This window comes from Pelobates fuscus, chromosome 6 (assembly GCF_036172605.1).
Source record: "Pelobates fuscus isolate aPelFus1 chromosome 6, aPelFus1.pri, whole genome shotgun sequence".
In the NCBI taxonomy this organism is placed as follows: Eukaryota; Metazoa; Chordata; class Amphibia; order Anura; family Pelobatidae; genus Pelobates; species Pelobates fuscus.
The window spans coordinates 134,560,212-134,587,740 of record NC_086322.1 but is presented as its reverse complement, the minus strand read 5'-3'; the positions used below and the strand labels follow the sequence as shown (position 1 = coordinate 134,587,740).

General features: G+C 38.2%; 1 protein-coding gene across 1 annotated transcript in view; it reads right to left on the bottom strand.

Moving 5' to 3' along the window:
* Nucleotides 1-27,529, bottom strand: part of LOC134615515 (bifunctional heparan sulfate N-deacetylase/N-sulfotransferase 4-like) — a 423,933-nt gene that overhangs the window by 212,339 nt on the left and 184,065 nt on the right. The window lies entirely within an intron of this gene.

Genomic DNA, 27,529 nt, shown 5'->3' with positions numbered 1-27,529 from the left:
TAACTAACTAATTTACAAGTGTCAGAAACCATGCCCATCAGACAATCCACCCACCAACACTTAACTCTTGGAGTTTGGTTAAACATACCCTACAACTTACACATCGTTCTTGATTAGCCAAGCTAATATCCAGTGAGGACAGAGCTCAAAGCTGATGATGTAATGTGTGGGAATTGGCACACAACCAAGACACTTTACTTTCAAACATGCTTGTTTTTCTTCAGGATAAGATATTATAAGTAGTCAATAAATCAGTGCAATAGAGAGAAGTACAGTATGAAGCCAAATTGTTAATATACCACACTGCTGATATATACCACATATTAGGGGTGCAGTACCTGACTGGCAAATAAAATCCATGTAAAACAGGAAAACTAACAAAACCAAACGTGGAACCCATGTAGTTACTTTGGAAGCTAAATATTCCATTTGTAAAGGGCAAAGCACCCCCTCCATATTTTATGTAGTAGTCCACATTCATGAGAACAATTACAAAATAATAGCACCACTGGTGCTTAGAGCCAGTTGAGATTTTCAAGGGCTTGTTTAATTTTTATTCTGTGAAGATGGATCTAAGGAGTTCAGAAATGATGGCCAGATCCAAAAACATTTGTTGGTGAGTTTGAAGTCAAACACACATATATCCCTCTCTTGCAGTCTCTTGTTGCCTAACTTTGAAGTGAAATATTGCGTATTTTCTTGTTGATGAGTGTTCTGTAAAATACAGGATAGTTCACATTCAGTTTGATGTGTGCCAGGATAAAAGCTTTACTAATCTTTGTAAATCTATTATATTTTACTATTGCAATGGGAGGGATGCCATAATAAAAGCTTTACTAATCTTTGGCTTTATACTAAAATTAGCTTTTTAATTTATATTAACTTCTGTTACAGAAATGTAGCAAATATCTAGCTCTGTGTTTACCAAATGTTCTACCATACAGAAAGCGTGCAAATTCCAGTTGCCTAGAAACACAATTGGGTTGGCAACTGTTCACTTCATTAAAAACATAATTACTTCAAATATGCACATCCACATTTGTAACAACAAATTTATATCGTACAAAACTATTCTGTGTTATGAAAATTATGTCACTTGTGTTAAATATTAAATTGCCATACACGCATTTTTCATTTTTGGAAAATAGTTTTACCACAAAGTAACATTTAATGAAAATAAGGTTCATATTATTCTATTTTTACATTTTCTGTAGATATTTCTGTAGATATTAATTTGTAAATGCAAGTAGTTCAGATTTTTGTAAAAAGCATCTGGGTCAAGATTTGAATCACTCATGTCCAGATTTTAGCCATCTGGCAGCATTCAGATCAAAATTCAAGCCCATTTGGGGCTTGAATTGCAAAATCTGGATATTGTTGAATAGTGTGAACAATGTCCAGATTTTGCATTTGGACTTTAGTGAATAGCCCAGATAGAGTCCTCCTAGAAGGAAATCTAGGAATAATATATAATTTTATTTAAAGTATTCAATCAAACCAATGTGAGCCCTAAATGACATTCAGAGCTTGGAACTTTTCAAGGTTTTTTGTATTGCTGTCTTTAAATGAATGAATTTTCCAGATCTCTGCCACCGTAATTGTGCATGTTCCATTGTGACCACTGAAGAAAATAAAACCTACTCATAGAATGGAATGCATTCATTTTCAGGTGTTTAAAACAATTTGACTAGGGATAGATTAATATTCAGAACAATAATGTAAAGGTTAAAATATTGCCAGAACTGATTTATATTGTAATTTCTCAATGAAAATAGTCAAACTTCAAATGTACTAATATTTTGTGCATTTAGAAATACATTAAAGATAAAGCAGTAGATATTATTTTGATAATCATTTTACTAATTTTGATAATAAAAATAGTAAATGTTTTTGTATTGCCTAAAGAATTCTTTGTGAAGTGCACTTCAAACCATTTCACTGCTAATGCCATATATACACAGCATTGGTTTGCTTTAGCATTACATTTATTTTAGAATGCAATCCCTATACTATTTGCTGTCATAATATTTATATTCCTCTGTTTCCCTCAAAAATATATACAGACTCCTTGCATATACCAATGGGCTCAGCAAGTAAGCAATTGTATCAACGTTTTACTGTCCCTCCTGCTGTAAGCAGCACAATTGTTATTTGTTCCACTAAGATAATTCCTATTAAAATGATATCTATTAATATAAACTCCACACTATACACACACTATATCTGCTAGTGATAAAAAAGTAACAATAAAGGAAATGTCTCTAAATGTATTTAGGCCTCAATGAATATTGTTTTTATATGTGAGCTCCATATCTCTTGTCTCAAAGAAATTAACAATTGCAATTTCCCTTTTTAATAATTTGGTAGTGATGATGGTTAAATAAATACAATTCCCTTAATTAAATCCTCCTCAGAACATAGCAACATAATGGAAGCTGGAAGTGGGTTATTCAAATTATAGTGTCTGTTAACTAACTATACAGTGAGTTGTGATGACTGAAGAACCAAACAGAAAAAAAAAATCTGTTAGGATTACGTGGGGTTATGGTTAAAGGGACACTATAGTCACCAACACAAATTTAGCTTAATGAAGCAGTTTTTGTGTATAGATCATGCCTCTAAAGCTTTACTGCTCAATGCTCTGCCATTTTGGAGTCTAATAACTTTTTTTTGTCTATGCAGCCCTAGCCACACCTCCCCTGTACGTGACTCACACAGCCTGCATGAAATCAAACTGTTTTCATTGTCAATCAGATTTAAATTATTTTAAAAGTTGTTATTTCCTTATCTGTAAATTAAACTTTAAAGGAGCACTATAGGGTCAGGAACACACACATGTATTAGAACAACCATCTAACCCTCCTGGCCCCCTCTTGCCTCCATAAATGTAGTAACATCTTACTTGTATTCAAGTCTGCTGCTCCTGGCACTGCCCCTGTCTGCCTCTGACCTGCCTGCTGTCTGCTGACATCATCAGAAGTGGTGGTCTGAACCAATCACAATGATTCCCCATAGGACTGGCTGAGACTGTCAAGGAGGCAAATCGGGGGCAGAGGCAGCACAAGTCAAACACAGCCTGAAAACACAGCCCTGGAAAATGCAACCCCTCAAAGAGATACATTGAATTGAATCAATGCATCTCTATGAGAAAGGTCAGTGTCTGCAAGCAGAGGGTGGAGACACTGAATGGCAGTGCTCCACATAAGGAAGGACTGCTTAAGGAAGCAACTTTATCCCTAGGCTGTAATGTAAACACTTGTGCCAATACTGGCTAACAAATCCACTGATTAGGTAGCAGAAGATGGGACTTGAGATGTATGATCAAAAAATAGACTTTATTTAAATATAACATAAAAAACTCAAGTTACTTAAATAGAATGGGAGTGAAACTAAAAGTGCATAAATCCAAATAGTAAAGAAAACCAGGGTTCCACTCACCACCTCACAGACAGTAACCAGGAGTATAAAAACAATGTAAAATATGAAAATGCAGCAGATGCGTTTTGGCTAGGTAAGCTTTCTTCCAGTGCTGATGATCAGTTCAAATGTTCATCTTTATATATCTCACATCTTCTAAAAATCACCTGTGTTACGGTTTTCCGCATTATATTTTTAAAAAAAGTCTATTTTTTCATCATACATTGAAGTCCCGTCTTCTGCTGCCTAATCAGTGGGTTTGTAAGCCAGTATTGGCACCCTCGAGCCTGCTATACAGAGCCTGGTACAGCTCTTAGCCATGTGAGTGGTAGTACTATATTTATTTTAAACTTAGTTTTTTAAACAGTTCACACTATGTTGTTTTTTATATTTATATGTTAGGTATTTTCTTCCACTTCATCCGCATATAGTTGTATAATTAATCATTCACTTTTATAGCACTGGGATTTATGTATACATTCATATATACTCTGTATTTAGTATTTTATGTTTAGAGTGTTGAGGAAGCACTATTATATCACTCCCACAACCCATTGACAGTGATAATTTAATTGATCTGAACTGATAAATGGCTTTTATTTTGAGCTGCCTACCTCTTTATGGGGTTTGGCAGCTAGAATTTCAGCTGGCATTCAATTTAGGTGAATTTTAATTTAATTTTTTTTATTATAAACAATAGTCAATTGTTAGTTGTTTTTTTGCAGATAGAATTAAATCGAGGCCATAGTGTTATATACTTAAACACTGCATTAAAATAAATCCCTATCTGTTCTTTAAACACACTACGGATAATACGTATGGTGTACTTAATAAGAAACTAGGACATTGCAGTGGAAGAAACATTTAGCGAAAGTGGGATAATTGCCTCAGACTAGCACAGAATCACAGACTGTTACAACCGCATCCCAGAACATCAGTCATCCTGCAGATGTCCAGCATTCTATAGCATAACTAAGGATTACATCACCAGATGCAGAAAACCATTACCAAATATTCCTGTACTCTAACATTATTGCCCCCAGATATACACATATTGGTGCATCTGGAGACTGCCATGATGGGCACCAACATGCCCCAATACTAGGTTTGGGTGCCTAGGTGTCAGGGCTCCGCGGGTGGCTGTAAGGGGATGCTGCAATCCACATTTATACGAATGCCTGGGTCAGTCACGTGACCCGGCGTTAAAGCCACAGTATCATAATCACAGTGGGAGGTGTAAATATCTCCCACGTGTGATTGTTAATTCTGATTGGAAGTTATCCAATCAGAATTAACCACAGGATTTATATACTAACCTTTCCTGTCTCTCAGTGCCCTGTTGTGGTCTTGTGATACCTGTATTGCAGTCTGCTCGTGTTTCTGGTTACGATTATTTGGCTTGTTATTCCGATTTTCCTGTATTCTCCATTCCTCTGACCTCGGCTTGTTTCTCGTTCTCCTGTTTTCTGGCTCCCTTTACTTGGCTTGTCTCCTGACTATTCTTAGAGTGCTTAACCCGGCCATTCTAAGGACCGGTACAGCACCCTTTACTTTCTGTGACCTGTTAGCGTGTTAGGTTCCCGAATCGTGACAATAGGCCTTACAGACCATGCCTGCACACTACCTGCCCAGCAGTTCTTAACATGATGAGTATCTGGGACGACCTGACTGCTAACAAATTTATATTAAGGAGTACCTCGTCCCCTCAAACACAATAAAGCTTTTGAGCCATGGCTATGAGCTAGCGATTTCCAGGGATTACAAGACACTGGTATGCAAAGGTACATGCACCTCTTTGAAGTGAACACTTTTAGATCATTCCAAGACCTGAAACAATTAACTCCTTTAACAACTGGAGATTTCTTTCAGTACATGGAATTAAGGACTTTGCAAATGCAGACTCAGTTAGGAAAGCATCTACCAGCCCTCTGACCTTCTTTAAAAAGTTATCCATAACAAAAACTCAACAAATGGCCTTATTTCCACCATATATGCCTACATTAGCTCCATAGACAATGAGTCAGACACACCCCAATATAGTGTCCAATGGGATAGTGACTAAGAACACACAACGGAGAGTGGAAAGTAGGAGGACATCTAGGAGGCTGCAGGACAGTCCTCTATCTGTGCGAACCTACAAGAACAATGCTATAAGACAATTATGAGATAGCACACAACCCCCTTCAAACTGCACCACATGGGTAGGTCATCGACAGACATATGTTGGAAAGCTTGTGGACATAAAAGCTCATACATGCACATGTAGTGGACATTTCTCAAAGTACAGCAGTACTGGAAGGTGGTTAGAAAGCTGTTGTCGGACGTTTTACACCAACATATAGACAAAGAACCATGGACCTTTCTACTGGTTAAACCAACGGAGGGATTACCCAGGGCAGAACAAAAATGTCTAAATATGCTGAATAAAATTATGCTGGGTAAGGTGGGGACTAGCACAGGTCTGATTGGGAACAGAGATGCCCACAAACAATAACATAATACTAAAATAAAAGATAATCACTTAATGGACAACTTCACAGCTCAGTTGCGAACTTCAACACTAAGTTGTGATAAAGTATGGAAACTGTGGGAGGAGTATGATGAGCAGGTGTATTGGGCGGAGTCCAACACAGGGTCTGAGTTTTTCTTTCTATCTCTCTTTCTCCCCTTCACCATCTCCTACTCTCTCTCACTCTAGCTATTTCTTGTCTTCAGTTTCCTTACCTTTTAATTAAAGAGGGTATAGTTCTTTAATTAAAAACTTTGAGATGGGATACAAAAAAACAATAGATATTATCCGTAGAGACAACACTTCTTCAAAGCATGCTTCTCTACAACAATGTATTAATTAGCTACTCCTTTGAAGCCTGACTTGCTGTGATAAAAAAAAGGGAGGAATGCATGAAGTGTCAAAGCTGGATGCCTATGTAACCATGTTATCCTAATCTTTTAAATAAAAAATAAGAACAGAGTTGCTCAATCATGCAAGGCAATGTTAGCCCAGAACATCTAAAAAATTATTTGGTCCCACACAACACTCTGAGCTCCTATCTAGTAGCATGTACAATAACTACACAATCATTTATGACAATGTAAGGCAGCAAAGCCTGGCCAGAAACCCTATCACTTGTGCAGCCCTCAGTCAATCTATAAATGTAAAAAACAGATGAACTCAGGTCCTGCAAACTCAAACTAAAACAGAATGCTTCCATGGATTCTGGAAAAAAAATAAATGGCCACCATATTTTCTAAAGAAGAAGGATCATTTCTCAACCAGTGTATTAAATGAAAACATATGAACTTTTTTTATACCACAGTCCACCAGAGAGTAAATTTTCAAAGGGCCACCGAGCCCCGTCTAGGTTCAGGGTCTAGGCAGCTGACTTGGCCACCTAACGTGTAATCCAGATCTGTTTTTATAGATATATTGAATTGTTCTACTTTCCAGGAAAGGAATTTATTTACAAATCATGTCAATTAAATCCACAGTGAGTGCAAAAACATATTGGCCTATTCTCAGCCTCAAAAAACATAACACCTCTCACATTAATGGGCCAACCATGAGCCATAATAGTAGTACTTTGATTAAATTGTTCATAGTTATCATGGAACGTCTCCTACCTCCTGAGAGATATATTTTCATTAAAGCCATATTAAAGATAACCAAATGCATGAAGGAAGGTCAATCAAAAACTATACAATCACTTTTTTATTCATAGTGGGTGAAAAAAAAAAACTAAACAAAAACAAAGAAGAAGATATAACTCTTAGACTAGATGTCCATACATGACGTTTAAAATACTACTACTGCAGTGATCATTATTGTTCATATAATGAATGCATGAATGTTCTGAGCAACAAACAAAACATCTGGCAAACATAAACCTGAAAATATTGGAAGTAAAACAAAGGATGTTTTTATCTTCTTTTCTTCATCATAATCGATTATCATTATGACTGATAAATGTAAACTAAAATATACTGAAAGTACAAAAGAGCACTAAAAAAGAAAGTATTTACTAAAAAGATTACACATTTTATATATCAAATTCTAGGTACTATTTTTCTTATACTGAATTAGGAATACACATAAAAAGTGCATAACCAAATTCATTATTCAAGTTAAAAATAAAATAAAAACCCCAGTTGTGATTCTTGCTTTCGGGTGCCCATATTTTTGGTGAAAGTTTTTCAAAAATAAAAATTAGGTGAAAGTCTATCTGTCCAGAAATCTCCCAACCTACACTCAAACACCCCACTACCAGACAAACAATACCATTGGCAATGGGCCCAGACCCTGACCCAGTGTGCTCCCTGCATACTATTTGCAAAGTTACCTTGCTATCGGACAATAGTTTCCCCCTTTTCTACTGAATAATGAACCATAGTGTAACAGACAAATAACAAATACCAAATCCACTCAATAAGCACCCCTGAAAACTATATACCAGCAATGAACCCCCTAATCCACAACCACCCATGTTTTGTGACATGCTGAATTATCATATTAAATATGTATCCTACATTTTCAACTTCTTTTGCATCACAGTCAAATTAATTATTTAAAAAAGAAAAAAGTTTAAACTGTGATTCAGTGGTGAGCAACATATCTTCATTCTCTATAAATATTTTAAAAGATTCCATATTTACTGAAATCTAATGGCAAAATTAAGTTTCCAAAATTTGAATGTGCATTAGATTCGATGGTGCATAAGATTCGAGTAAATCCCTTAAAAATATATATTTAATATGAGAAAAGAATAAACAATCACAATTGTGATATATTAGTGTGACTGCAAATATTTATTGTTTTATATGAAAAGTTTTATTTATAATATCTTATAACAACAGGAAAACTAAAGCAAGATAAACTATGTAAATGTACTTGAGGGACTTTTTACTACATAGGTCACAATTTAAAAACAATCATAAAAATATATTTTGAAGGATGTATAAAGACACGTCTTCCTTGAGATTAAATATATATATATATATATATTATTTCCTTACTTGCAAATCTATCAATTTTAATCCTGCACAAAAAAAGATCCTGACCTTTATGTTGTGAAGTGACATTGAAGGCTATGTGCAAATCAAAATTTTAGTTGTGAATAAAATCTGTAGTTTGGGTTTAATATCTTACAAGATTGAGGCTATAAAATCACAACATGATACTCTTGTTATCTTGGTTTTATTATAGCATCGTTAGTGACTGAATGAGCATTCAGTAACGCATCGGTGCAACAATCAAATTTACATGGGCCTCACGTTTATATAAAAAATAAACTTGTTGAGTTTGCTTTCATAGAACTTGATGAATATAGCAGCTATTTCAGTTTGCATATGTTATGTATAAAATATGTAATGTTTAATACTTAAATATGCATGCTGAATATTTGTTATGCTGAATAAAACATTTCTATTGTTTCACTAATGACATTTTTGTTGTACAAGCAGAGGGTATAGAAATTTGATCTTTCAAAGGTCAATATTGTTGGACCAGTGTTTGTGCTTTCTTGTGATATACAGTAAAAAAATTGATGAAATCTTCTTAGATTAAAGGGTTACTCCAACTACCGGGACCACTTCTGCCTGCTACAGAAGCCCTCTCTCTACCCTCCACTTCACATACATTACAGACAAGCTGATCTTGCTGTGTTCTGGCACAGTTACAGTGTTGGCTATCTCCCCCTTCACGTAAATCACATTGCTGAGTACTGGCTCTCTTTCGCTCATTGCAGCTCTCCTCCGTTTCACACAAATTAGTGCCGTCTCTCTCTTACATTGCTCTCCAGAGCTCTCTCCTTATGCAGCCCTCCTCGTATGTGATTGAAGCAAGGACCCTGAAGGATGATGCGTTGTGAGGGCAGAGTAGGCATGGAACTGGTCTGGGAGAGCCTGGCCCAGCATTGGGTTTAGGTAAGTTTTTGGCTAATTTTACAGGTTTTTATTTGATAAGACACAGTGGGGCTAAGTGACAAATAACCAATAAGGCATTATAAAGCCAAAAATCTAATAATAAAAAAGGGTTGGTGTAACCCTTCAAGCAATGACCCACAGAAAAGCTGGTAACTAGATATGTACACAATGCAAAAAATTAAGTTCAGCCAAATTGATTAGACCAAAATAAAACATTCTGTCAGTAAATTTGGGATATGTCCATGTGGAGTTTTGGTTTGAAAGACTTACATCCATGCAATCGCTTCAGGAAAAATGATTTGGACAAATTAGAATGGCACACAAATGCGCCTAATATATATATATATAAAATATCAGTTATATATTTTGTGCTGTGATTGGCTGGCTTGAGAAAAGTCTTTTTTTTGCGAGATTAGTTCAATAGCATGTATAGGTATGACTTCCAAGAAACCCAATCATAGAGCTCCTACTGAGAATTTAAAACATGAGAATGCCCTTATAAAATATTCTCTCACATTGACCGTCTATATGGAGTCATCGATGGGCTCCTATGGATAATTTGTTATGCTCAAGTTTGTATTTTTTTTAAATAGAAAGATCATATAGACTCAAAGACATCAACCGTGCAAATAGAGGTCATCTACCAAAAAGAACAGGCTCTGTATTGTTCAAGTAATTCCCAGATTTTACTAATAACATGATGTAAAGTTATGATTTTATTAATGACACGGAGGCGAGTATTATGCTATCTCTTTCTTACTTTATTCCTCAGCAGCAAAGAGAAAATATAACTGAAAGAGAAAAAATTTAAAATATGAACAATATATAACAGATACAACCAGATCTGCCTAGTAACAGGGCAGCCAATCAGCTTATAGGAACAGTCCATAAATGTCTTGCTATGTACTTCCACTTCCTCTTCTTTGCCTTCTGAACCGAAGACCCAACAACCGAAACATCTACTTCAGGAATTAACAACGAAATCAAGCTGTAAAAATAGAGAAATAGGTGGTAAAATCCAAACTTAGGATCTGAGTGCAACATATCAGAATCATGCGGCCTGTATACAAAATACACCACTGTCAGTATATCCTATATATCGCAATACAAAGACTACACCGCATACCTAATAACAAGTAAATCATGGGTACTTACTGTGAGAGAAGAAGAAGACCCCTCCGATTGAACCAATATCGTAAATCTGACCCAGACCCATGGGTGGGTGGGCCCTGAGGGTGGGGGGGACATAAGTGTTATATAGTGTCGGGAAAACACTTAATTTTCTAATACTAAGTATTTTTTACTTAGTTTTAGTATACTTGTCTGGTGGGAATAATACTCGCCTCCGTGTCATTAATAAAATCATGACTTTACGTCATGTTATTAGTAAAATCTGGGAATTTTATTAATGACACGGAGGCTCCTATTATGCTAGTTTAAAGCTAAGCCACAACTAACGAGGAAAAAGTTTCATTCGGGCGGAAATAAAAATCGCGGAACGTAGATTCCTTAGACCAATCCGCCGCCTTCAAGATATTATCCAAACTACATCCCATCGTAGAAGCCTTCGATGCCATGGCACCTCTAACCGAATGAGCTGAAAAGATTGAAGTATCAATCCCTGCAGCGGAAAGGAAACTCTTAAACCAACGAGCCAGCGTAGTCGAGGAGACTGGGAGAAACGATGACCTAAAGGAAATAAACAATTGAGATAATTCTGATGACCTCAACTATCGAGTGCGATCCAAGTAAATGTGAAGACAAGCCACAGGACACAGGGCAGGTCTAACTGAACACCTAGGGTAATTAACCGATTTAGAAGCCGTCTTAGTTCTCCTCGAGATATTAAACGACACACCCTCGGGGGTGAACGAGATCGCGTTCCAGTCCAAAGCTCTGACGTCCGAGATTCTCTTGCATGAAAGGAGACATAGGAGCATAACTAGTTTCCATGACAACTGTTTTAGCGTTAACTCCTCAGTAAGGGGCCACGACTCCAAGAAACCAAGAACAACGTTAGCATCCCAAAACGATGAATATCTGGATCTCGGAGGTCTAGAGAAACGGATACCCTTCAACAAGCGACACACAAATGGATGTTGTCCAATCGGAGATCCGTCAATCCCCAGATGTCCGGCTGAGATGGCCGATCTATAGACATTAATGGTGCGGTATGCCAAACCAGATTAAAAAAGCATTGTCAAGAAACTGAACACCTCTTTCAAACTGGCAGAAAGTGGATCTAACAGTCCTCCCACGCACCAGCCAGACCACACGCGCCACGCAGATTTGTAAGCTGTTCTGGTACCTGTTGCCCAAGCATTCTCCAAGAGTCATGCAGTAGCTTGCGGAACGTCCGCGACACACCAGGGTCCCCTGAGATCAACCAAGCTGTGAGCTGGAGCAGGTTCTAATCCACCAATTCGTGCGAGTTTGCATCCGGATCCAGAAGCACATCCGGTCGCATTTCGATCATCCGTGGGAAATTCATCGCCATCTCCAGGAGACGGGGAAACCACGGCTGAGTTTGCCAGAGGGGAACTATCACCACCAACGAACAATCCTGTCTGGACGAGTACGACAGTATCCGAGAGACCAGGTTGAATGGCAGAAACGCAAAATGACGCCCCTGCGGCCACGTTTGTAGGAACGCATCCACCGCTGTGGCCGCTGGGTCCGGCCTCCAACTGAAGTATTGGTGCAGTTGGGAGTTCAGTCTGGACGCGAACAAATCCAGTTGCAACGGACCCCATAACCGATCTATCAGTCGAAAGGTCGAAGGTAGCAGATGCCAATCTCCTGAGTCTTTCAAGTAATGCGAATTCCAATCCGCCCATTCGTTGTCCAATCCCGGGATGTGTTCGGCCATAACCGATACAGCGATGTGGAGGCAAAACTGCCAGAACTCCTTGGCCAAGTTCGCCAGTTGTTTTGATTTTGTTCCACCCAGGTGATTTATATACCTGACCGCGGACACATTGTCCATGCGCAGAAGAACACAACAGTTTCCCTGAGTCGGAGAAAGACTCTGAATGGCGAATGATCCCGCTAGCAGTTCCAGGCAATTTATGTGCAGACTCGACTTTGAACCATCTTCCACCTGTGGAGACACTGCCGCAGCGAGCACCCCAACCATGTAGGCTGGCGTCCGATTCTATTACCACGACCGAAGCGGTACCGAAGATGGCCCGGCCGTTCCAAGCCTCCATATGGTCCAACCACCACAGCAGTTCATCTTTGGAATCCCTGTCCAGACTCAATTCGCTCTCGTACGAACCGCCCAACCGAAGATGGGATCCCTTCAGACGTTGTAGGGCCCGATAGTGTAGTGGTCCCGGAAAAATCGCCTGAATCGATGAGGCCAAAAGACCGATCACCCTCGCTAGTTGTCGTACGGAGATAGATGGCCCGTAGCGCACGCCTTATTTCCTTCTTCATAGACTTTAACTTGGCCTCTGGGAGGAACAAGAACTGGGCGACCGAATCGACCTCGAAACCTAGGAATTCTATCCTCTGTACCGGGGCCACAATTGACTTTTCCCAATTTATGAGGAAACCTATGCCTTCCAGAAGATTCACTGTCCATTCCAGGTGTCTGAGAAGTTGGTCGGGGGACGAAGACATAATCAGTATGTCGTCCAGGTAGATAATCATGCAGGCCCCTCGAGCTCTGAGGAATGCCACTACTGGCTTCATCACCTTTGTGAAACACCATGGAGCCGAAGATAGACCGAACGGCAGGCAGGTAAACCGCCACCGACGTCCTTGCCACATAAAGTGCAATAAGTCCCAGTGCTCTTCCGCCATGGGTATGGTCAAATAGGCATCATTGAGGTCCAGTTTGACTATCCAGTCTCCTTGGCGGAGTAGGTCTCTGAGACAATGAACACCTTCCATCTTGAAGTGATGGTAACGGAGGAAACCGTTGAGGCGTTTGAGGTTTATCACCAGCCGGACTCCTCCGCCTTTCTTGGCAACGAGGAACAAATTGCTTAGGAACCCCAGGTGATCGTAGGGGATTTCCTGGATAGCTCGTTTGGCAGAAAGTTCCGCAATCTCTGCGGTAATCAACCCGGACTACTCTTCTGGTAATTTCATTTCCTGTGGGACACAAATCTGGACAGGGGGAGACAACAAATCTAGGCGGAAACCCCTGACCATATCCAAAACCCATAAATCTGTGGTGATCATGCCCCACATATCGAGAAACAGTGCTAGTCTGCCCCCCACGCTTGCCTGGAAAAACACACACTCGGGGTTACTCACCGTAAGGGCGTCTGTACGAGGGTTGTCCATGTCCTCCTCGATTCTGCCACAGTCTCCCGCGTGAAGGAAAGAAGGGTGCAGGCTTATAATCCTAGTAGGCCCGAGGGGCAGTAAAGGAACCTCTGTCAGTCCGCGAGGGACCTCGAGCTCCATGGCCAGGCGGACGGCTCCTATACCTCCCGGCCCCATGGAAAACCTTTGGGCCAAAAACACGCTTCAGGTTTGACTGGGCCTTATCTAGGGCGGTGAAGGTGCGTACAAAGGAGCCTAGATCTTTAACGAAAGACTCCCCAAAGAGCATACCCTTGGCGGAAGCACCCGGTTCTTTCACCGCTAGATTCACCAACTATTGAGCAAAATCGCCTTGCGGCATTTAGCCGACATGGCAGTGTTCGCGTTGCCGAGAAGGCAAATCAACCTTTGGACCCACCCGATTGCTTAATCGAAGTCAAGGGGGTTGGTCCCTGCCTTAGTCGCCTCCAGTAGCTCATAAAGCTTGACAGCGGGCCCCAGGGTGTCCAGAATCTCGTCCTGGCAATTATGGAGTGAAAACTCCAGTCCCTTCCTGGGTTTCCAAACCGGTTTTGCCAGGAACTGAGTAATTTGAGGATCAACCTCTGGCACCTTGCACGCCGCATCAGGCACTGAAGGCCTTGGACACTCAGCCCGCAATTTACTGCGCCCCTCCTTGGATAGAGGGGTACGCATACGCAGTGCCAGATAACTAGCAACGTGCGTGGGCGGGTCCCATTCTGCCAGGCAAGGATGGCGAAGGTCATCAGGATCGAACAGGGGGTAACCCTGAGGATCACATATGCCTTGCTCCTCACCCGGAGGAAGCGCCGAAGCATCAAACTCCGCCTCATCGTCGGAGCCCCCTTCCTCATAAGAGGCGTAGTCAGGGGCATCCGAGTCCGTCTCCCCACTCTGATCGATATCCGATCCATCATCACCACGGGCACGCGCCCGTTTCCACTTTCTGGCCGATTTTGCCCAGCCAGCGGCTCTCTTGCGCGGTAACGCGCCATCTTGGACGGCCATAGGCACGTCAGTCAGGGCAGGTAACACCTGCATCGCATCGGGAGAGACGTGTTTAGTCTTTGCCTGAGCCTTGTGACTCGCCTGAGGCTGTAGCACAGGCTGGGGAGTGGGCAAAAGAGAAGGGGCCAGGGGCTGTGTCAACGCCTGCTGAATGGTATGAGACAGGGACGAAGACACAGTTCCCATGGCCGAGGCCAGCGCCCTCTGCATGGTGGAATCAATGAGGGCCTGGAACTCTTGAGAGGGAGTGAGGCCCATCTCCCCAGTGATAGGGGCCTGTAATGGGTCCATACTGGGATAATTGGGGCTATCAGACCCTTCACCTTTAGCTTGCATAGTTTGCAGAGCAGAGGAACACCAATCCAAGGTAAGTAGAACTGTACCTTTAAATATATATTCACAGGGCAAGTACAGGTTAGCAAGTGGACCCTGACAGCAGAATGACAGACTAAATGGGGAAAACAAATATCCTAAACAGAGAGGGGTTGAGTAACCCACTGAGGAAAATACCTTTACAGTAAGTAAAAAACGATAGGGGAGAGGTACAGCGAGCCGACCCGCCGAGTAACACCAGCCACGTGCGTGCCGAGGCAAAAGATGGCTGCCGCATGCAGGGTGCGCCGCGGGTGCCTCAGAGCTCCTCCCCCGTCAATGGCCGCGTGCACCACACGTGGACGGGAACTCCCTCGCACCAGCGGGTGCGAGGAGACCGATCGGGCCGGCTGATAACGCGGCCGCACACGCGGCCGCGAGGAAAGGGAGGGGGAACCAGGGAGCAGAAAAGCTCCAAGAGAAAAACGTCCCCTGCTAGCCCGGGATCCTTGCCTGTAGTAAGAACAATGCAGAACAGGCAGGGAAACAGGGCAGAGCGCAGGGGATGTAAAAATACACAAATACATTACAAAAGTCATTAAAATACACAGAAACACATGAAACAGAAACCATAATCAAGCAATTAATCAAACAAAATGCTACAACAGGTAAAAACAATCCTGGTAACAGTAATAAGCACAAATATACAGGAGAGAAAAAATATACTTAGCTGGTCTGAGGACAGCAGCAAAGAAAGAGGAAGTGGAAGTACATAGCAAGACATTTATGGACTGTTCCTATAAGCTGAATGGCTGCCCTGTTACTAGGCAGATCTGGTTGTATCTGTTATATAGTGTTCATATTTTAAATTTTTGCTCTTTTAGTTATATTTTCTCTTTGTTGCTGAGGAATAAAGTAAGAAAGAGATAGCATAATAGGAGCCTCCGTGTCATTAATAAAATCCAGAGCAAATCACAGCTTTTTTGACATTCTCAATGCAGGCACTAGGAACTGCGCAACAGGGGATTCAACCATCCTTAGGAAACTATGATTGCTCTGAATATTTATTGAGAGTGGTGTTCCGTCATTAACCCTCAGTCTATCAACTTTTGATAATGGTATCTTTATATATTTTTTTGTTAATTTGCTAATTGAGTTCATAAGCGTTGTCATGCCATATATATTATGTGTTGAACCCTTGAGGCATAATTGCATTGGTGGTCAGTGGACTATACATCTCCTATGCCCTTATTCAGCTTTAATTATAAAATGGTCCAGGAGTCATTTTACTGTTATCTCCTGGAGCCCTTTTATATAGCCCCCCTCCCCCTGCAGCCCGGGGCTGGAGATAGAGGAAACACCTCTTACTGTTTGCAACTATACTTGCCAGCTTACACCTGTTCTTTTCCTAGTGTCATGCTTCCTTAGCATTTACACTAGGGAAACATATCTGTTGGCAGAACTCCGTTACACTTGGAATCTAGCTTGTGTGCCAGGATAATAAATATTACGGATCTTTAAACTGATTTCTCAGAGTAACGGATTTTAACTGAATTGTGGCTATTTTCGCCTGCCTAGCAAATCAATGCGAATATATCTAAATACATCTGAGCCATTCTTATGAACATTCATGAAATTCAGATTGGAGTTTATCACAGTATATCTTGCTGCTTATGCAGACCACCTCCTATACTATTCATCATAAGGACTCATTACCTTACCAGATTCTGTGGATTATGTATAAGGACTGCTTCTAGGGCAAAGTTGTAAAAGTGTGTGACATTCCATTTAAAAAAAAAAATAACTGCTTCAATTTTATAAATTTAACATGGGATTGCTTTTATATAACACCCCGATTCTTATTTAGTCATCAATTTATAGCAAACTTCAATAACTCGGTTTGAGATGTTTAATATACAAATTTGTATTTTTCAATATGAGCTTCTGCGTTAGAATGTGGGGACAAGATAAAATAATATGATAGTAAGGTATCTAATATGCTGATGCACCATAAACACAACTATTTTGCATTAGTAATATGACTGAATTCAAATCCCAGGATGTTTAGGCCGAAAGACTAAAACTCCCAAGTCTCAAAGTTAAACAATAGAAATGCAAGGTTTTATGGAAGCTAATGTAGTAAACAACATGTAGAATGCACTCAGTAGTGAAAAATTATGTACATGTAATTGAGGCTTACATGAGTATGAGTAGCGCTGTCATTATAACAATTTTGTCTCATTTATTGCCTCTGGAAAAGTAAAATATAGAGTTTTTTTTCTAGCAAGTTAGAATAAAATTTGCATTCTAATTTATTGCCTCATATTTTTATATGTGAAGCTGAAAGTTCATAAAGGTAGCCCTTCTCCGAAGGCTACTCTTTTTATCTAAACTCTTTGGATTTCTTTTTTTTTTCTGAGATGTTTAATAATATACTATAATTATATAATAATGATTAGAGTCAAAAATAGTTCATAGTGTGGTTCTCAGCACACTGATAATGAAGAGAACATTTGTCAATATTTATTAGCATCTAAAAAAAATGAGAAATGTTGTATTTGAAGAGAAATTATATTCACAAAATATCACCTCTAATTTCTTCATGAATGTCTTGCTAAGTCCTAATTGCTAACAGCTTAAACAATAATTTTGCTTATTTTCTATAGTCATCAACCTTTTCTCTCTTGATATATTTTGTCTCAACCGACATTATTCGATTTAGATCCCTTTAGATCATAGGATCATAGGCCATCTAATTTAGCTTCTTTATTGTAAAAAATATTTTTCAGATTAAAGTTATTTTATATTTTTAAGATCTTCCAATCCCAATGATAGAATAAATTTATCATAACTATTTGGGTTTAAACATCCTGCAGCGGAAAAAGTGTAGGTGTAGAAAAAGGGGCATGTAGGTATGGTGCATGGATGAAGAAAGAGTATATAGAAAGGTGTCATGGCTTAGGAAAGGGCATGCAGAAAAGGAAGAAGGGTCATGGATGAAGAGAAGTAGAGAATGTGGTGCATTTATTGACTCCTGCAGTCACATACAAATTTCACGCAAATACATGACTGCATTCATGCAGAGACACTCCATACAAATGAACCCATGCATTCACACACAGCCACTCTATATAAATAAGCTCCTGCTTTTATATTCACACACACACTTCACATATACATCCCTGTATTCACAAACACACCAGTATTTCATGCCTTGAGTATGACATGTATTAAAACAAAATGCTAATTATGTGCTTTTTGAGATTGTAAGTACATTTTAGGCCTATCTAGTAGCTTAGGACTTAAAAAATGTGAGCCCTGATAGATATATAAGATGCCAAAATACCAGAGAATTGCCGTATGCAATGATACCTTTTTTATTGGACTAACATAACATTTCAAAGACAAGTCTTCGAGAGTTTTCCTCTCTTCCTCAGGTCAAGAGAGAAAGAGAGGAAAACTCTTAAAAGTTTGTCTATGAAATATTATGTTAATCCAATAAAAAGGGTATCATTGCATACTGCAATACTATGTTTTGGCATTGTGTCTACTGGACTAATATGGCTAATCCAATCTACACTATATATATCTATGTATATATATATAAGAAGTAGTGGTGGGCTTAACACAATATGGCCATTTGGTGGAACTGAATCCCCTATTTGTTTGCTGAGATAGGTGGTTTTAAGTAGACTTATAAGATTTAATGTGTATTTTTATGTGTGCTCTGTAACTTAATCCGTATTACATATTTATTATTACAGGCAAAACTGTGTGTAGAAAATACTGTATTCTGTCAGACAGAGTATCCCATGACTATATAGCACCATGGGTGAGTTTATGTAGGCAAACCGAATATTAAAGTTGTATCAGTAACTTCTATGTATAATATAAAACCATCAATGTATTCATATATATTTAAACTCTTTATTGCCATTGTAGGATAATATGGCTTTGGGAAGAATACAACTTAATTCCTAATTGATTAGTTTTTTTTTATAGCACTCTTAGTTTAAGCAATGTGTCTCGTAATGTAATTTCAAAGATTTATAACCTTCAAATTTATACTACATATTTAAAATGCAGAAAACCAAGTGGGATTGTTCAGGATTCTAATCAGCTTTAGATATTAAATTGCAAAGTACTGTAATTACTTTTGAGCCATGCCCAATACTTCAAACATGGTTATTTAAAAGGTAATGAATGCACCAAATGCTCAATATGATTCTTTTGTATACTCTTAAATAGATATAATGATTCAGTGGATTATACAGAATTTACTTTGGCTTAAATCGGAATAATTTGCATTTTATGTGGAGCATACGTTATCCATCAATTCAACAAGGACACAAAAATGCCATTAATGGTTTGCAAAGGCCACTAGGATGCCATCACCCTAGAATAAAACTGAAATAGCCAGAACACTAGGTCACCTTGAATAAAACTGTTTGACTAGACATTAAATATATTATATAGTAAATACCATAGACAGACAGCCATAAGAGATAGATGGATATATATATATACATCCATACAATTCGATATTTGTATACAATATATGCATACATACAATAAATTAGTTTTACAAATGTAATTCTAAAAAGTGCAAGATGGGAAAACAAGCAGTGTTGATTGATTGATTGCTTGATTGGTTGATAGACAGACTATGAGATAGATGGATATATAGCATGCTATAAATCACACTTAAAAAATAGAATATTAACATTAATTTTACCAATTTAATATTAAAAAGTATACGTTGGTAAGAACAGTATGTATTAATTAGTACTATGAATAAATATATATATATATATATATATTTATTTATTTATTCATAGTACTAATTAATCAATACTGTACTTTCCAACGTATACTTTTTAATATTAAATTGGTAAAAATAATGTTAATATTATTTATTTATTTATTTATTTTGCTATAATATTAATTTCAAATACATATTTAGAATCTCAAAGAGAACTGCAGTCCAGAACTTCGTAAAGAGCTTCAGTATTCTTTATTGTGTCCAATCACATAGAGTTACTCTTTCAGTCCTTGTATCAGGACTTTTATCAAGTCCTTAAACAAGGACTGAAATGTTTACTTATGTTAATGGGCACAATAAAGAATACTGAAATTCATTATGAAGTCATCTGGAGTGCAGTTCTTTTGGAGATTTATAGTTTGGTTGGAATTTGCACTAAGGCAAGGAACAAGACGGGAGAGTGGGTGCCGGGCCTATTTGCACTGAGCCAAGGAACAAGATGGGAGAGTGGGTGCCGGGCCTATGGTGAAAATAAATATTTTGCAAATATTTATATAAATATTTATACAATTGACTTGTCACCAGTACGCTTTCTCAATCTAAACAGTATTAGAGTCTGTTTTGCTTATTTATTAAATACAATAAGTGATTTAGAAGTATTCAAGGAATTTTGAATAGCCAGATTACTTCAATATAAATTAATATTTCCAGGATGTCTAGATTCAAAAGATGATTGTAAGTGTTAACATGTTTCACAATCAGCCCATGTGAGTTACAAACACAAGTTAGTTTTATATGGGGGTGTCCCATGTTCTTTAACATCTAAGCAAATATACAGTTGATTAACGTAAAAGGAATAAGTATCTCGCCTCCCTATGAGTATCGAAAAAAGGCTATATGTCATTATCCTGTCATGGATAGGGGGGCCAATGAAAAAAAAAATATATATATATATATAAATATTAGCTAGAGAAATCATAATGAAGGAATAGTAGAGGGCATTTGCTTTTTTTGTTCCTTAAATGACTGAGCACCAAGAAGATTAATTTACTTCTAGTTGAGTGTCATGCTAACAAAGATAGAAGGATCAGGCAGCACTACACACCTGCACTACAACCAATATACGCTCAAGATTGACAGTGTTTTTCATAAAATTGAGAATCCAAAGTGAACTAAAAGAAAATTTTAAATTTAACGCCAAAATAGTCAAACTGAAAAAACTCTTTAACTCGGCAATGCTTTCATCTCAGCAATTTTCAGCTAAGCTACTCTGGCAAATTTTAAATAACTTGACTTAAAGAATTCACCTTGAATGATCTCTTACGTGATTAACCCAGTAAGGGATCTACCCTAATGTAACGTACAGTGAAGGACCTAATACAACAAATTGTTGCAGCAACAGATAAAGAATGATTAATATGCAAATTAGGTTTAATCTCACTTAAAGGTCCTATAAAGCTACAAGGACTTTATAATAGCATAATGGATAGAATGGAAGGGAGTAGGATGTAGACATACATTAGGAGATATGTATAATTTTCTGAAAGGCCTTTTGTAATGCAAAACCTTAATTCGAGCAGTGTGACTATATTTTCTTTTTATGGATAATATGTCATCATTCAATAATAATGTTTATATTGGTCATATACTTTGGGAATTACCAATTGTAATTACATTTTAGCCCCTCCTCTATGGTATGTTAACAATGCATAGCTGCCCTTGACACGGCAAGGGTGCATAATTCATTGTTGCACTGTTGTCCTTTAATGTAATTTGTGTAGTGCAATAAGGACCTGCCTGCCTGGCAGAGATGGTATTGTGAATTTAAAAAGGTATACATTTAATGGTAAGGAGGTCAAAAGGGGTTACATCTTTTGAAGCTGGGACCTCCACAGAGGTCAGATGACAGAAGATAATATTAACATTATTTTTTACCAATTTAATATTAAAAAGTATACGTTGGAAAGTAGTGTGAATGGCATAGGAATGTGAAAAGGAGTTTACCATATGGATGTGAATTAATCAAGGCTCTGCAAGGTGTGAGATCCTACACTTTTAAAAGCCCCATCTTCTAAATAAGCACAATCTTACAAGCACCATCTTCTAAATAAGCCCAAACATGAGTAGCCTAATGTAACCATATGGGAAAGGATTGTGATGTCTGTTAAATTGGGTCATGAGTAAGGCACGTGAATTATCTATGGAATGGAAAAATAATAACAAATTCAGAGATGCAATTATTATTTATGTGGCAGGTACATATGAGAAGATAGAGCCAAATGTTTCCATTTGGATTGATGGGGGTCTGGACACAAGCAGGTGGTCCCTTAGTGTCTCTATAGATATGCCTTAACTCCACCTCTGGGTGAGGCATGGTAATCCACAGGGTATATCTCTAATGAAACTGAAGTATGCCTGGGACTTGCTTGGGGCCAAGATCTAATTTTGAAGTAAGTGATTTAGGACTTCTGTTATTTGATCCCTTTTGTTTGTATCTGTTGTTGGTGTAAATAATTTATCATCTATTTTTTTGTATGCACTGTGACTATTCTTTTTGCTGATAATAAATATGAATTTATTAAGTTCTGCCTTTGTCTTGTTAAGAATCACATTACCTGAAGAGACTAGTTAGTATTTTGCAATTGCTTAGATATTGTGCTAAGTTGTATTTGGTTGGTTTTTATTATTGATTTACCTGGGGGACCACTGCACCCCATTTATAAATTGTCTTGGTGGTGGCAGCGTTAAAATAGTAACAGTTATATTATTATGTTTAAGTGTGGGTGGTGTTAAAGGGGATTTCGTCATTATCTCCAGTCCTGTGCAGACAAATAGTGAACTTTAACCCTTTCACCACCACAACAATGTCATGCACACACTTGAAGTAGGGTGCGCTCGTGACAAATTGATGGCTTAGCGGTAGGATAACTAAAAGATTTCTTCATCTTTTTGTACCAGATTTTAGTGTTGCTGGATTTGATGGTTAATCCAGGCACTAAAAGAAATTGTGTCTCAATTTCCAAAGGCTGAACTCAGTGCATATATAATATATTCACACCTTAACAGTCGTTCCCCCACCCCCCTTCTCTGTTTTTCTTTGCGATCTTTTATTTACTAACTTGGGTACCAGGCGCAGTCCAAGGCAGTGTTAGACCAGCTTTGCCGGGAGAGATCTATTCCCTTTTGGGGAAAAACAAAGGAGGAACTATTACAAGCACTAGTGGACTATGATATACAATAAGCAGTGCAAAGTGATGCCTCAAACACTGTAGAGGAGATACCTGTAGGTTTTGTCCATGATGTGCCGAGATCTGGAGACCCTTTGGAGTCTTACAAACTTTGTTAAAATATGTGGTCTCAGCAGATACAAACCAAAGACTACAGCTTATCCTCAAATATCAGGTGGCTGAAAGAGAGGCTGCTGAGCGCCAAGCCAAGGGGGAGCAACAAGCAGAGAGGGAGAGAGAGGCTGCAGAGCTATAGGCTGAGAGGGAAGCTGTGGAGCGCCATGCTGCCCGAGAACATAAGCTAAAAATGGCTGAGTTGGAAAGATTGACTGCGTCACCCATGAGTATTAATTCCAGAGCCTCTTCTGCACCCAAACCACATGCAGATAATTTTCCATCTTTGGATAAAGATGGTGATCTGAATGTTTTCCTGCACAGTTTCAAAAAGGTTTGCAGGCAGTACCAGCTACCAAAGGACTGGTCTCAGAGGTCCTGCACTGGAAGCATTTGCAGCGCTTCCAGCAGAGTATGACCAAGACTATGATACGATTAAGGCTGCCTTGCAGGAACGGTACAACCTCACTCCTGAGGTGTATCAAAAGAATTTGGGACTTTGCAAAAGCGTCCCACAGAAAGTTATGCAGCAGTTGTGGGGCAACTTGTTACAGCATTCCGACAGTGGACTACAGGACTGGATATTACCACTTTAGAAAGTTTGCAAGACCTGTTAATAAAAGAACAGTTTTTGCAGCTCTGCTTAGATGATGTGCAGGAATGGCTGCTGGACCGGAACCCCAAAAAAGCATTGGAAGTGGGTAAGCTGGCAGATTTCCACACTGCTAACTGAGCACCATTGGACCGGAGTAGAGATTTTGCCAAAGGAGTATCCTGCTGAAGGACCACACCACCACAGCTTCCCATCGACAGGCCTAGTGAGCCATCATTTGTCCTAGCTTCTACTTCAGGGAGAGGGGATGCTAGTGTCCTCTCTGCACAAGGAAGACAACAACTAGCATCTGCACAGAGGACATCAGTGATCCCTGAGGGTTCGGCAAGAACAGCCATTCGACTAGGATGGGTCCAGAAGCATCTTGATGTAGAAACATATGCGGATGAAATCTTTCTGTATACTGGGGGATAAGGGGAATAAAGGCACTAACTAGTAAAAGCCTCCATAGAAGCCCCTGGGAGTTATAAACACTGAGTCCGTTTTCGATTGAGCCAGTAAAGAGGCTCTTTACAGCCATAAGTGGCACAGATAAATTAACTGACTTCCTGGATGAACAACATAATAAACTGCTGCAATGCAGAAATGGGAAACCCCTTATTAAAGACTCTTAACAATTACAACGTTGCAATGGCTTGGATATAACATACCTGTAAGTTAAGAACATACCTCTAATATAAGAAGTTGGCAAGATATTTGCAAATTGGACACAGATTGCAATCAGGAATAGTACTCTCAAGCCAAATTGAGACATATAACATTGGACTAACTGATTATATATGTCAGATAGTAACAAGACAATCTTCAGGCTGATTGATTTTGTAGCAGTTGATGGGTAGTATACTATACAAAGATTACAGAATTTGCTCAGTTTCTGTTTAGTAATGCAGCAGAAGTGGGGAGAAAAAAAAGAAAAAAATATATATGTATATATAAATACTGAGTAGTGTTTACTAATATGTTATATTTTTCGTCGATTGAATGAATATTTCTTCAGAGCAGTAGTTGATGCAAACAATATCGACCAAATTTAGGGGAGTAATCTGAGATTATTTTGATAGATTATAGCTTCGTACTAATACAAAACCTCAATACTCTCAATTTTAGGGAGCAAAAAGAAAACTAAGGGCAATTTATCTATCAAAGAATATTCATTGGTAACGATATTCCAATTGAAGGCTGCTGAGATATAACATAAAGTTAAATCTTTGACCTTAAAGTAGGAACAAGTACTCTGATCCTTTTTGCTAGTTAATCTGCCTAAAATACAACATAGACATTACGTAGAATCTGGCATAAAATAAGATAGTTCTACTTTAAATTTTATTTTTTACTTTATAGGAGATAGTGAAGGCCAATATGCATTATGGACAGGTCTGATTAATTCTCAAAAATTTACGATACTGAATATTTATGCTCCAAACAATGGTCAAATTAAATTTATTAGCCACACTTTGAAACTAATGGAAACATTATTTGTGGGTTCCTTAATTGTTTGTGGAGACTTCAGCTTACAGGTAGACCCAAGTATGGATAGGAAATCTGAATAAATCTAACCGTGACCCCTACTTGGTTCAAAAGTCTAAAAAGTTTTATAAGCTATTGGCAAAATATAGCCTCTATGATACATGGAGAACTTTACATCCCTCAGAGAGAGATTACTCTTTCTTTTCGCATAGGCACAACATTTATAGTAGGCTGGATTATATTTTTGTCGATATTGGCTGCTTACACAGCATAAAGGGAGCAGAAATAGGTCCTATTGTATGTTTTGATTATGGGCTGGCCACAGTGATTTTGAGCATGGTTGGTAAGCCTAGGACCAATACATCATGGAGGATGGAAACAGAGCTTCTGAAGGATCCCTTGATTTTAGAGAAATTAAAGGAAGCACTGAGATTATTCTTCCAAATTAATGATGGCTCAGTAAATTCTAAAGGAATAGTTTAGTTAACTCATAAAGCATATATAAGAGATTATTGATAAAATGGCAAGCACAAAAAAAGAAACAGAGAGGTAAGTTGGATAGATATAATAAAAAATATTCCAAACATTATAACTATGACTAAAATTTGGGATATACAACTACAAATAGAAATTATACAGGAGAATCTGGTTGATAAGTCTATATGGGCCCTGCAACAGCGTCTCTACCACTGTGGTAATAGGGCAGGAAGAATGATGGCAAATACGCTAAAACAAAAACCAAAAAATAATAGAATAGATATGTTAAGTTACAACAAATAATTATTTTCAAGTCCAAAGGATATAGCTAAGAGCTTTGAGAAATATTATTATGATTTATATAACTTAAATCTAAATAAAACCGATCAATACACAATAAAAAGGAACATTTAGAATTTTTGGGGACATAATTCATCTTCCCAAAATCTCACAAGTAGAGATGGTAACTTTAAACAAAGAAATAATGGAACAAGAAGTAGTTTGGGCGATCTCAAAATTAAAACTAGGTTCAGCGCCGGGCCCAGATGGTCTTGTTAACCAATATTTTGTTCTATGTCAAAAGGAAATGTCTAAATACTTGTGTGAAACATTAAATGAAATTAAGAATAATGGTCGGGCCCCACCAGAGATGCTAGAAGCAAAGATGATAACTATACCTAAAACTAATAAACAAATTCCAGAATGTAGCGATTTTAGACCAATATCTTTACTTAACTCAGATATAAAGATATATACTAAGATCTTAGCAGAAAGATTGAATCATAGTATACACAAGTTGATTGCCCCAGATCAAACAGGCTTTATACAAGGTAGACTGGGACCCGACAATATAAAGAACCTTTCGAATATAATTTCATACTTAAATCATAAAAAAACAGAAGCCATCGTCTTGGCACTCCATGCAGAGAAAGCATTTAACAGGGTGGATTTGGACTTTATGTACCTCACCCTGTCAAAATACAGCCTAGGTGAAATTGCCTCTAAAGCAATTAGTGCATAATATGTTCATCCATCTGCAAGAGTTACTGGCCAAGGATTTTGTTCTGATCAATTTCTCATCACAAACAGCACTAGGCAGGGGTGTCCGTTATCCCCACTGGTGTTCACATTACTTATTGAACCTTTAGCAATAGTTGTGAGGGAATCAGAGAAAGTACATGGTGTTGAAATAGATCAGATACCACATGTAATCTCTTTATATGCTGACGATGTGATAATAACTATGGAAAAGCCAGAAAAGTAATTGATACTACAAGAAATTATTGCAAAATACAGTGAAATATTTAACTATAAACTAAATATAAAAAAAATCTGAAGCTATGACTTTTAATATCATAAAAAACAAGTTGGAGTCAATGGCAGCATTATATCTATTCAAATGGCAACAATCAATAACTCACTTGGGCATAACCATATTCACAAATATAAAAAAAAAAGTGATTAAATTTAACTATCAAAAAGTTTATTCAAATATAACAGAGACTATAGCTAACTGGAAAAACTTAAACATCTCCTGGCTAGGGAGAATCACGGCTATCAAGATGACTATATTACCAAAGATTACTTATATAATGCATGCATTCCAGTTCAATGTCCCATGTATATAAATCAATCAAATGCAGAGAGTAATAGATTTATTCATTTATCAGAATAAAAAGATGTGTATTAAAAGAGTGGACATGTTTAACTAATACATTTTGCAGAGGAGGAATAGTGTACCCAGATATTGAGAAATATCAAGATGCTGCTTTATTAGCCCATATGATAAGATGGACGGAGGAGGAAGAATGTAATAACTGGTCCATGATAGAAAATGTTTCTCTTTCTAAAAGTAGCATAAATTCAATACTAATTCAAGAGCTAATACCTTTTAATGAATTTAAAAATAAAGAC